This window comes from Schistocerca gregaria, chromosome 3 (genome assembly GCF_023897955.1).
Source record: "Schistocerca gregaria isolate iqSchGreg1 chromosome 3, iqSchGreg1.2, whole genome shotgun sequence".
Lineage (NCBI taxonomy): Eukaryota > Metazoa > Arthropoda > Insecta > Orthoptera > Acrididae > Schistocerca > Schistocerca gregaria.
The window spans coordinates 172,227,822-172,240,418 of record NC_064922.1 but is presented as its reverse complement, the minus strand read 5'-3'; the positions used below and the strand labels follow the sequence as shown (position 1 = coordinate 172,240,418).

At 42.6% G+C, this 12,597-nt stretch overlaps 1 protein-coding gene across 1 annotated transcript in view; it reads left to right on the top strand.

The window, feature by feature from the left end:
- Nucleotides 1-12,597, top strand: part of LOC126354238 (uncharacterized) — a 648,883-nt gene that overhangs the window by 124,993 nt on the left and 511,293 nt on the right. Inside the window, exon 2 of the mRNA XM_050003736.1 lies at nucleotides 11,602-11,636. The gene's annotated coding sequence lies outside the window, so the exon portion shown is untranslated. The remainder of the gene's footprint in view (nucleotides 1-11,601; nucleotides 11,637-12,597) is intronic.

Below are 12,597 nucleotides of genomic sequence, written 5' to 3'. Positions count from 1 at the left end.
TATTCTTTTTCTATCGCTGTACGAGGACTCTACAAAAAACTGCGGAACTTCGTCCACAAAATTTTTCTACGCTTACCTTTTACTTACTGTTTGTGCTATCCTTCGAAATGCTTCCCTCTACAATTGATACACCGCTCGCAACGCAGATTTCACTTAAGGAATTCTCGTACGGATCTTGGTCGATCGCGGCAAGCGCCGTCTGCGAATTTTCTTTTATCTCGTCTATCGTTGCAAATCTGCGCCCTTTCAGTGCGCTTTTCAACTTTGTAAGTGAAAAAAAAAAAAGAGTCTATTCTCTTCATGACACTTTCTTGATCAGTTCAGATGTTTCATTGCTTGTACTGAACAAGAACTGTTTGTGGCGTATAAATACGTGTTTCAGGGCACTGCTGATGCCTCAATAAGTTAAGACGATGCCTGAATAAGTTAAGGCGAAAAGTGTCTGGCAGGATATAAATCGGATTTATTCAGCTGGTTATAGACAGATGTCTCCTGAAAACCATTAACATAATACGAGTATGAACTGATAATTGCACAGACGCCAACTTTGCTGATTTGGGCTGGAATCACCCGATTTTCCCTTTTTCCCGTCTCTCGATTATTCGATTACTTCTCCCAATTTTAACTGGTTATTATCAAACCTAATACATTTGTTTTGAAAACAGGTCATTTCAGTTTTTTTGGTCAATCGGCGGAAGTCCTTCGTTCATTATTCTTTTTCTATCGCTGTACGAGGACTCTACAAAAAACTGCGGAACTTCGTCCACAAAATTTTTCTACGCTTACCTTTTACTTACTGTTTGTGCTATCCTTCGAAATGCTTCCCTCTACAATTGATACACCGCTCCCAACGCAGATTTCACTTAAGGAATTCTCGTACGGATCTTGGTCGATCGCGGCAAGCGCCGTCTGCGAATTTTCTTTTATCTCGTCTATCGTTGCAAATCTGCGCCCTTTCAGTGCGCTTTTCAACTTTGTAAGTGAAAAAAAAAGAGTCTATTCTCTTCATGACACTTTCTTGATCAGTTCAGATGTTTCATTGCTTGTACTGAACAAGAACTGTTTGTGGCGTATAAATACGTGTTTCAGGGCACTGCTGATGCCTCAATAAGTTAAGACGATGCCTGAATAAGTTAAGGCGAAAAGTGTCTGGCAGGATATAAATCGGATTTATTCAGCTGGTTATAGACAGATGTCTCCTGAAAACCATTAACATAATACGAGTATGAACTGATAATTGCACAGACGCCAACTTTGCTGATTTGGGCTGGAATCACCCGATTTTCCCTTTTTCCCGTCTCTCGATTATTCGATTACTTCTCCCAATTTTAACTGGTTATTATCAAACCTAATACATTTGTTTTGAAAACAGGTCATTTCAGTTTTTTTGGTCAATCGGCGGAAGTCCTTCGTTCATTATTCTTTTTCTATCGCTGTACGAGGACTCTACAAAAAACTGCGGAACTTCGTCCACAAAATTTTTCTACGCTTACCTTTTACTTACTGTTTGTGCTATCCTTCGAAATGCTTCCCTCTACAATTGATACACCGCTCCCAACGCAGATTTCACTTAAGGAATTCTCGTACGGATCTTGGTCGATCGCGGCAAGCGCCGTCTGCGAATTTTCTTTTATCTCGTCTATCGTTGCAAATCTGCGCCCTTTCAGTGCGCTTTTCAACTTTGTAAATGAAAAAAAAAAAAGAGTCTATTCTCTTCATGACACTTTCTTGATCAGTTCAGATGTTTCATTGCTTGTACTGAACAAGAACTGTTTGTGGCGTATAAATACGTGTTTCAGGGCACTGCTGATGCCTCAATAAGTTAAGACGATGCCTGAATAAGTTAAGGCGAAAAGTGTCTGGCAGGATATAAATCGGATTTATTCAGCTGGTTATAGACAGATGTCTCCTGAAAACCATTAACATAATACGAGTATGAACTGATAATTGCACAGACGCCAACTTTGCTGATTTGGGCTGGAATCACCCGATTTTCCCTTTTTCCCGTCTCTCGATTATTCGATTACTTCTCCCAATTTTAACTGGTTATTATCAAACCTAATACATTTGTTTTGAAAACAGGTCATTTCAGTTTTTTTGGTCAATCGGCGGAAGTCCTTCGTTCATTATTCTTTTTCTATCGCTGTACGAGGACTCTACAAAAAACTGCGGAACTTCGTCCACAAAATTTTTCTACGCTTACCTTTTACTTACTGTTTGTGCTATCCTTCGAAATGCTTCCCTCTACAATTGATACACCGCTCGCAACGCAGATTTCACTTAAGGAATTCTCGTACGGATCTTGGTCGATCGCGGCAAGCGCCGTCTGCGAATTTTCTTTTATCTCGTCTATCGTTGCAAATCTGCGCCCTTTCAGTGCGCTTTTCAACTTTGTAAGTGAAAAAAAAAAAGAGTCTATTCTCTTCATGACACTTTCTTGATCAGTTCAGATGTTTCATTGCTTGTACTGAACAAGAACTGTTTGTGGCGTATAAATACGTGTTTCAGGGCACTGCTGATGCCTCAATAAGTTAAGACGATGCCTGAATAAGTTAAGGCGAAAAGTGTCTGGCAGGATATAAATCGGATTTATTCAGCTGGTTATAGACAGATGTCTCCTGAAAACCATTAACATAATACGAGTATGAACTGATAATTGCACAGACGCCAACTTTGCTGATTTGGGCTGGAATCACCCGATTTTCCCTTTTTCCCGTCTCTCGATTATTCGATTACTTCTCCCAATTTTAACTGGTTATTATCAAACCTAATACATTTGTTTTGAAAACAGGTCATTTCAGTTTTTTTGGTCAATCGGCGGAAGTCCTTCGTTCATTATTCTTTTTCTATCGCTGTACGAGGACTCTACAAAAAACTGCGGAACTTCGTCCACAAAATTTTTCTACGCTTACCTTTTACTTACTGTTTGTGCTATCCTTCGAAATGCTTCCCTCTACAATTGATACACCGCTCCCAACGCAGATTTCACTTAAGGAATTCTCGTACGGATCTTGGTCGATCGCGGCAAGCGCCGTCTGCGAATTTTCTTTTATCTCGTCTATCGTTGCAAATCTGCGCCCTTTCAGTGCGCTTTTCAACTTTGTAAATGAAAAAAAAAAAAGAGTCTATTCTCTTCATGACACTTTCTTGATCAGTTCAGATGTTTCATTGCTTGTACTGAACAAGAACTGTTTGTGGCGTATAAATACGTGTTTCAGGGCACTGCTGATGCCTCAATAAGTTAAGACGATGCCTGAATAAGTTAAGGCGAAAAGTGTCTGGCAGGATATAAATCGGATTTATTCAGCTGGTTATAGACAGATGTCTCCTGAAAACCATTAACATAATACGAGTATGAACTGATAATTGCACAGACGCCAACTTTGCTGATTTGGGCTGGAATCACCCGATTTTCCCTTTTTCCCGTCTCTCGATTATTCGATTACTTCTCCCAATTTTAACTGGTTATTATCAAACCTAATACATTTGTTTTGAAAACAGGTCATTTCAGTTTTTTTGGTCAATCGGCGGAAGTCCTTCGTTCATTATTCTTTTTCTATCGCTGTACGAGGACTCTACAAAAAACTGCGGAACTTCGTCCACAAAATTTTTCTACGCTTACCTTTTACTTACTGTTTGTGCTATCCTTCGAAATGCTTCCCTCTACAATTGATACACCGCTCGCAACGCAGATTTCACTTAAGGAATTCTCGTACGGATCTTGGTCGATCGCGGCAAGCGCCGTCTGCGAATTTTCTTTTATCTCGTCTATCGTTGCAAATCTGCGCCCTTTCAGTGCGCTTTTCAACTTTGTAAATGAAAAAAAAAAAAGAGTCTATTCTCTTCATGACACTTTCTTGATCAGTTCAGATGTTTCATTGCTTGTACTGAACAAGAACTGTTTGTGGCGTATAAATACGTGTTTCAGGGCACTGCTGATGCCTCAATAAGTTAAGACGATGCCTGAATAAGTTAAGGCGAAAAGTGTCTGGCAGGATATAAATCGGATTTATTCAGCTGGTTATAGACAGATGTCTCCTGAAAACCATTAACATAATACGAGTATGAACTGATAATTGCACAGACGCCAACTTTGCTGATTTGGGCTGGAATCACCCGATTTTCCCTTTTTCCCGTCTCTCGATTATTCGATTACTTCTCCCAATTTTAACTGGTTATTATCAAACCTAATACATTTGTTTTGAAAACAGGTCATTTCAGTTTTTTTGGTCAATCGGCGGAAGTCCTTCGTTCATTATTCTTTTTCTATCGCTGTACGAGGACTCTACAAAAAACTGCGGAACTTCGTCCACAAAATTTTTCTACGCTTACCTTTTACTTACTGTTTGTGCTATCCTTCGAAATGCTTCCCTCTACAATTGATACACCGCTCCCAACGCAGATTTCACTTAAGGAATTCTCGTACGGATCTTGGTCGATCGCGGCAAGCGCCGTCTGCGAATTTTCTTTTATCTCGTCTATCGTTGCAAATCTGCGCCCTTTCAGTGCGCTTTTCAACTTTGTAAGTGAAAAAAAAAGAGTCTATTCTCTTCATGACACTTTCTTGATCAGTTCAGATGTTTCATTGCTTGTACTGAACAAGAACTGTTTGTGGCGTATAAATACGTGTTTCAGGGCACTGCTGATGCCTCAATAAGTTAAGACGATGCCTGAATAAGTTAAGGCGAAAAGTGTCTGGCAGGATATAAATCGGATTTATTCAGCTGGTTATAGACAGATGTCTCCTGAAAACCATTAACATAATACGAGTATGAACTGATAATTGCACAGACGCCAACTTTGCTGATTTGGGCTGGAATCACCCGATTTTCCCTTTTTCCCGTCTCTCGATTATTCGATTACTTCTCCCAATTTTAACTGGTTATTATCAAACCTAATACATTTGTTTTGAAAACAGGTCATTTCAGTTTTTTTGGTCAATCGGCGGAAGTCCTTCGTTCATTATTCTTTTTCTATCGCTGTACGAGGACTCTACAAAAAACTGCGGAACTTCGTCCACAAAATTTTTCTACGCTTACCTTTTACTTACTGTTTGTGCTATCCTTCGAAATGCTTCCCTCTACAATTGATACACCGCTCCCAACGCAGATTTCACTTAAGGAATTCTCGTACGGATCTTGGTCGATCGCGGCAAGCGCCGTCTGCGAATTTTCTTTTATCTCGTCTATCGTTGCAAATCTGCGCCCTTTCAGTGCGCTTTTCAACTTTGTAAATGAAAAAAAAAAAAAAGAAAGTCCGCAGGGGCCAGGTCAGGAGAGTACGGAGGATGAAGCAGCATAACGATTTCGTTTTCTGTGCAAGTGAGACACTAATAGGGATGAAGGCGCCGTCGCATTATCGTAAAGCAAGAGCCATGAATTGTATCGCCACATTTCAGGCCGTTTCCTTCTCAAATTTTCTCGCAGGCTTCGCAACACGTCCCGATACTACCATCGATTAACAGTTTTACCTGTGGCACGCATTCATGGTGAACTAATCATTCAAAGTCAAAGAAAACTTTCAGCATAGCTCTGAAATTTGACCTGAACAGACCAACTGTTGTTGGTCTTGGAGAACCTTCCCCAACCCATTCTGAAGGTTAGACCTTGGTCTCAGCATCGTAACCGTAGACACGCGGCTTATCACCAGTTACAATTCTCTTAAGGAACATCTCGCTCTCATTAGCGCGGTCCAAAAGCTCTTCACAGAAAGCGAAGCTCTTTCTGGTCTTGACTCATGGGCCTTGGGACGAACTTGGCGGCAACAGGATGCATTCCAAGATGCTGTGTCAGGATTTCACGACATGATTCAGCTGATATGTTACATTCTTCTGCAATCTCACGGACGGTCAGACTTCGATTGGCATACACGATTTCGTTGATGTTCCTGGCATGAGCGTCGTCGGTAGATGTAGAAAGGCGTCCTGAAAGTAAATCCTCATCACCATAGGCTGCCAACATCATTTGGTGTGTCTGTGTAAAGGTTTTATTGAGTTTCACGCAAAATGTAATGCATTGCTTCTCTAACTCTGCCATCTGGAAATTCGCAAACTGTGTGACAAAAAGTTCTACTCATTATAGCACTGAGCTATAACTAACAGTCATGCAACAATGAAACTTCCGCCAGTTACACATTAAACATAACGGTCTGCAGGGATGCCATCCGCATTTCGCTCTAACACACCATTGGCGCGTAATTACGGACGTTCCCGATTTTTTTGAATACAACTTGTACGTATCGAAGCTTATAGAAATCAGGAAGTCGCGCGCGACAGTCTAACGGTTCCTACAAGGTGTACAACTTTGCTTCCGCCGTTTTTTCCCCAACATTTGAGGCGTTAAACAAATTGGCTACACATGTATCATTCAAAGTATTTTCCATCGCTGGCCGCTACTTTCTCCCATCTTTCGGGCAGTGTACGAATCTCGCGTCGAAGAAATTGTTCATGTTTTGAAGCGATCCGCGAATGGATCCTATTTGTGACTTCTTCATGAGGGCGGAAGTGTTGGTCAGCCAGGCAATGCGCCATTGATCTAAACAGGTGATTGCAGGTTCGAATCCTGCCTCGGGCATGGCTGTGTGTGATGCCCTTAGGTTAGTTAGGTTTAAGTAGTTCTAAGTTCTAAGGGACTGATGACCTCAGAAGTTGAGTCCCATAGTGCTCAGAGCCATTTAACCATAAACAGGTGATAGAGACAGCAATGTCTGGAGAATATGGCGGGTGGGGTAGGACTTCCCATTTTAACGTTTCCAACTACGTTTTGACCTCTTTTGCGACGTGGGGTCGAGCGTTGTCGTGCTGCAAAATCACTTTATCGTGTCTCTCGCTGTATTGCGGCCGTTTGTCTTTTAATTCTCTGCTCAAACGCATTAATTGCGTTCGATAACGAGCACCTGTGATGTTTCATATGGTTTTTAACACGTCATAGTACACGATGCCGAGCTGGTCCCACCAAATGCAGAGCATGATCTTGGAGCCGTGAATATTCTGTTTGGCCGTCAACGTGGAAGCACGGCCGGGATATCACCATGATTTTTTGCGTATCTTAATGAACCCATTTTTGGTTCGCGGTCACAATGCGATGTAGAAATCCCTTCCGTTTTTGCCTGTGAAGCAACTGTTCACAAGCACATAAACGTCGTTCAACATCTCTTGGTTTCAGCTCACACGGGACCCAAGTTCCTTCTTTCTGAATCATGCCCATAGCCTTGAGACGTTTTGAAATGGCTTGATGTTCCCACCACTATGCCGGTCTACGACGTTAAAATCACCGTTCTTGAAGCGTTAAAACCACTCACTTCACGTTCTTTCACTAATAGCGCCCTTACCATACGTACTTGAGAGCATTCGTTGAGACCCAGCCGCTGTTTTCTTCATACTGAAACAAAACAGTAACACCTCCCGCAAACGACCAGAATTAGGCTCGTAAACTAACATTTTCAATCAAGAACAACTTCATGATGCAGACACAAATCGACTAATGTATGTACGAGGTTATGTTGACCGAGGTCCACGGTAAATGCGTGACGTCTGCGATCTGTTTCTTTCGAGCGCTCCTTACCGTTGTCGCCACCTGTCGGCAAACGGCGGAAGCAACGTTCTACACCTCGCATTGTTCCCCATTCCGGGCATTTTGTAGAAACTGTGTTTGTCTGTTGTCATTTTAAGGGAAGTCTCTTATCATTCGATGTTTTTATAACGGACGCGACCTCTCTAAACAGAATAGTTCAAATCTACGCAGTATCGGGACATTTTATGCGTATCTTTAGTACCAAGACTGGAACAGGGTACCTCCAAGTGGAGATCTCTCCACGTGTAGCTGGGCTTTAGCGACACCCGCCACACGGTTTTCACGCAGTTGCTTGACTCGGCAAAGGCCACCTCTCCACAATGCCGCCGAGTCGTGCGATTACTGGCGGAGAGAAAGAATGCGCGTACGGCGGTATAATTCTCCGTGCGCAACTGCCGCCGTGGCACCTGAGTAAACACCCGCTGACAGCGGCACCGCGGCTGCCTTGACGTCGGCAGGTGTATGATGTGAGAGCGAGTGGCTTGCTCAGCGCGGAACAAGCCGAGTACTGCCCAAGGCCGCGCGAGTGCTCATCTACCGAGGCAGAGGACGAGGATATCGCTGAGAGTAAATTTGGGCACCGCCGCCATCTCTTCAGCCTCCAGCACCGTGTTTGCTCTAGCTGTCAGACGAGATATACCATCACTTAGTTAGCCACATGTTCCGCAGATTATTCGCTGGATTTTTTTTCCCTCGAGCTGTGGAGCGAGTCAGTTTGTAGGGTACGTGTATGTCATTTGTTTGTGAAGCTACGAGGGGCGTTCAGTACACAACACTTTTTTTTTCCTTACAGCAGGTTGGTTTATTCAAGATTCCAATACACCACATTACTCTCCACTCTTTCGGCTACAAAACCCTATTTTTCAACATAATATCCGTTCAATGCGATTGCCTTATGCAACCTTACTGGCCGAGCCGAGCCTGTATGCCCGCTTGGTACCACACTCTACTGTAGTACTATTACATATTGTCCAAATCCGCGCTGGGTAGCCGCGCGGTCTCAGGCGCCTTGTCACGGTTCGCGCGGCTGCCCCCGTCGGAGGTTCGAGTCCTCCCTCGGGCATAGGTGTGTGCTAGTGTAACTTAGGTTATGTTGGATTAATTAGTATGAAAGCCTAGGGGCCGATGAGCTCTGCTGTTTTGTCCCATTCCAAATTATCGTCCATACAATTTTGTTCCGTGGCTTAGCCTCGGCAGCGACATCATTTTCTATTCGGTATCCCGAAGTTGCTATTCTGTACGCTGCTGTTAACGATTGGTCCACTTACCGATTATTCGTCTACAGTACTGAGAGCTGGTGAGGTGTCAGTAAGGCCATTCGTTCGGTTTGACGTCCTTTGATGGCGGAGATGTTATTTTTAGAAACATTTAGTTTTGGAGTTAGTGATTAGGTTTTCTTGAAGAACCACTGGGACGCATCTGACTCGAATGTGAGTTCATAAATGTTATTGTGGTTGTATTTGAGCCGAGAATCACGGGAATACAGTTCGTAGCGATTGACGGAAAGTCGTCGAATAAAACAAGTGATTTCTGGCGTTCCCCAGGGTAGTGTTACAGGCCTTCTGTTGTTAGTTATCTGTATAAACGATTTAGGAGACAATCTGAGCAGCCGTCTTAGGTTGTTTGCAGATGATGATGTCGTTGATCGTCTAGTGAACTCATCAGAAGATCAAGACAAATTTCTAAACGTTTTAGAAAGGATATCCCAGTCGTGCGAAAATTGGCAATTGATCTTAAATAATGAAAAGTGTGTGGTCACCCACATGAGTCCTAAAAGGTATCAGTTAAACTTCGGTTACACGATAAATCAGTCAATTATAAAGCCATGAATTCAACTAAATACCTACAAATTACAGTAACGAACACCTTAAACTGGATAGAACACATAGATGATAAAACTTCCTGGCAGATTAAAACTCTGTGCCGGACCGAGACTCGAACTCGGGACCTTTGCCTTCCGCGGGCATCTGGTAGCGCACTTGCCCGCGAAAGGGGAAGGTCCCGAGTTCGAGTCTCGGTCTGGCACACAGTTTTAATCTGCCACGAAGTTTCAAATGAGCGCACACTCCGCCGCAGATTGAGTTCTCCTTCTGGGCACATAGATAATGTTGTGCGGAAGGCAAACCAAAGAATGCGTTTTATTGGCGGAACACTTAGAAAATGTAACAGATATAGTAAACAGACTGCCTACACTACACTTGTCCGCCCTCTTTTGGAGTACTGCTGTGCTGTCTGGGATCCTTACCAGATAGGATTAACGAAGAGCATTGAGAAACCTCAAAGAAGAAAAGCACGTTTTGTGTTGTCTCGAAATAGAGGAGAGAGTGTCACGCATATGGTACAGGATTTGAGGTGGACACCATTAAAACAAAGGCGTTTTTCGTTGCAGCGCAATCTTGTCACGAAATTTCAGTCACCAACTTTCCCCTTATACGAAAATATTTGGTTAATGCCGACCTACATAGGGAGAAACAATCTTCACAGTAAAATAACAGAAATCAGAGCTCGCACGGAAAAATATAGGTGTTCGTTTTTTTTTCCGCGCACTGCTCGAGAGTGGAATGACAGAGAATTATTGTGAATATGGTTCCGTGAACCCTCGGCCAGGCACATAAGTGTGATTTGCAGAAAATCCGTGTAGATGCAGATGAAGTGGTCATGGTTCGCACAGTACTGTTAAAAAGGCAAGAGCGACGAATGCGGATCAAGGAAATGTGGCGCCGTGCGGTTTGGCAACGAAATCTGTGGGACGAGACGAACCTCTTTGAAGCACCCAAGAGCAAATTTGTGGCGACGTACAGACTGAGCAGGGAAGCTGCCTGTATTTGGGTTGAGGAGCTGCGGTTATAAGTAACTACAAAAGTTATCACTTTGTAGATGTTAACCCTACATACTCTATTCACTAAGAGGGACTGAAAGATGAAAGATACAGTTAGTCGTTACTCGATGATGATGATAAAAATAGTAACGGAGTTGGGTAATTGCCCGTGAATCTGGTTGCTAGTCACGCAGGTGACCAGAACTCCGACGACAAACTTTCAGATGTTGTTGAGGGATACCTTCTGAGTGTATAGGTATGAGGAGCTCACATCGACGTTTCTACCAATTTAAACTATCATCAGTATATCCATCGAAGAACCTGCAACGTTCTACGCTGTTTATTGACTCCTGTTCATGTGCCACATTAATTGTTGGTATTACTCCAGTTCTGTACAGAGCCAAATCTACTGTGTTATTTGTTTCTATAATTAAGGAACAGTCCACTTGCAGAGAAATAATAATCCTTCAAAAAAGATTGCTTTATTTGCTTTCTGTGTAACAGCATTAAATACAAACCCTTTTGTCGTTTGCAGAAACTACCAACTCTGTCTGATTTATGTTAAGTGGAAGGTCATTAATATATACAGGGTGTCCCACCTACTTTGCCACCTCATATATTTTCGAAATAAAATGAAATGTGAAAAATGCAATTGACCAGTGATGCATCTATGTCAGGGGCTCACACAGTGGGCAGGAATGCACAATTCATAAATATAAACAAACATTAATTTCAACACATAACGTTACCCTGACCCACTTTTATGACGCTGAATCTGTTTCTACAGACTTAGTCATATACATACATTCGTTGCTGGAAATATCTTACCGGGAAAGAATTATAAAAAGCTTTATGTGAGTCTCGTTAGACTGCGGGCAGCTATGTTGACTTTGTTCGTAGACACACTTCACGGTTCTTCCCTATGGTGTGATTTGTTTAAGGGAAAAATTATTAATGGCCCAGTCTCCTTTGCCGAACACGTCCTTCTTCTTGCGGACAGCGAAGAGCGACCCATATCATGAATAACTAAAAGAATACTAATTTTTGTTCTGTTATGATTTTAATTATTGTTACTGCAGTACATGTCCCTCAGTATCGAGATATTATTAAGTAAAAAACGAAATTAATTTTTAGGAAGTGTACGTTTGTAGTGACGTAGTACTCCTTTGTACTTCTTTGCCTCCAATTTGTGACTCGTTTCTTTTGTTACAGGTCGCCTCAGCCGCCTCGGCCGTCCATACCCGCAGGTAAATGGAAATATTACACACCTGCTGTGTTGTACAAGTAAGTGGCTACGTGTCAGCTAAATTAGGGATGTGAGTTTGTACTTTTGTGATGCCTAATCTGGCACGTGAAATGCTAGAAACTGCTGTTCGTAGAACGTCAGTGACAAGAAATTTCTTTCGATACATATTCTCCGGAAGCCAAGAAACGGTTGATCTCTCAAAATGTGAACGAGTAAGGGGAAAACGTGTTGCTCGAAACAGAAGCTAAACGTAGATAGCTATGATCGGGGACTACTATGCTGGCGATGTAAACTGGATTTCGTTAACTAAGGTGAAAGAGCCCTGTTAGGTAATATTTCCTAAACTAGCCCTGCGTTGTTGAATCTTCTTTGCAGTTAGTGTTGAAAGTCAAGTATTGAGTCAGTGGCTTGCCTGATATTCATCTAAGTCAGACTACTTTTTTGTTAACTGCTTATGTAATATCTCTTGATGTAGCAAGTGTTGCAATTCACACGCTGTGTTTCCTGCAAGCTTCATCACTTTCATTGAGAAGGTGTGACGTCTGTTTCGTCTTCGTGAGTCAGTCTAGACATTCATGCCATCTCTTCTTGCATCTTCGGAGACTGCTTTTTTCACGTAGTACACATTTTATGGCTTATATAAGTAATTTCCACTCTCGCAGTCCTTCAACATGGCGCTTCCGATTATCTCTGTAGATACAGGGTGTCCCAGAAACTGTGGAACAGACTTTGTGGGGTTGTAGAGAGTGTCTTAAGGAATAAATCGAGGCCATGAATTCCAGGAGTCGAACGATGCTACACAGCGTAGAAGTTATAGGCTCCAACGCCTGTCAATAGGCCACCCCTTCGGCACCAAACATGTCTTCGTACGCTGTGGGATCGTAGGCGGAGCGTTTCGCGATGTTGATTGTTTTTCAGTGATCGCGACTGACTGCTACGATCGCACGTAGGTGAGATGGACG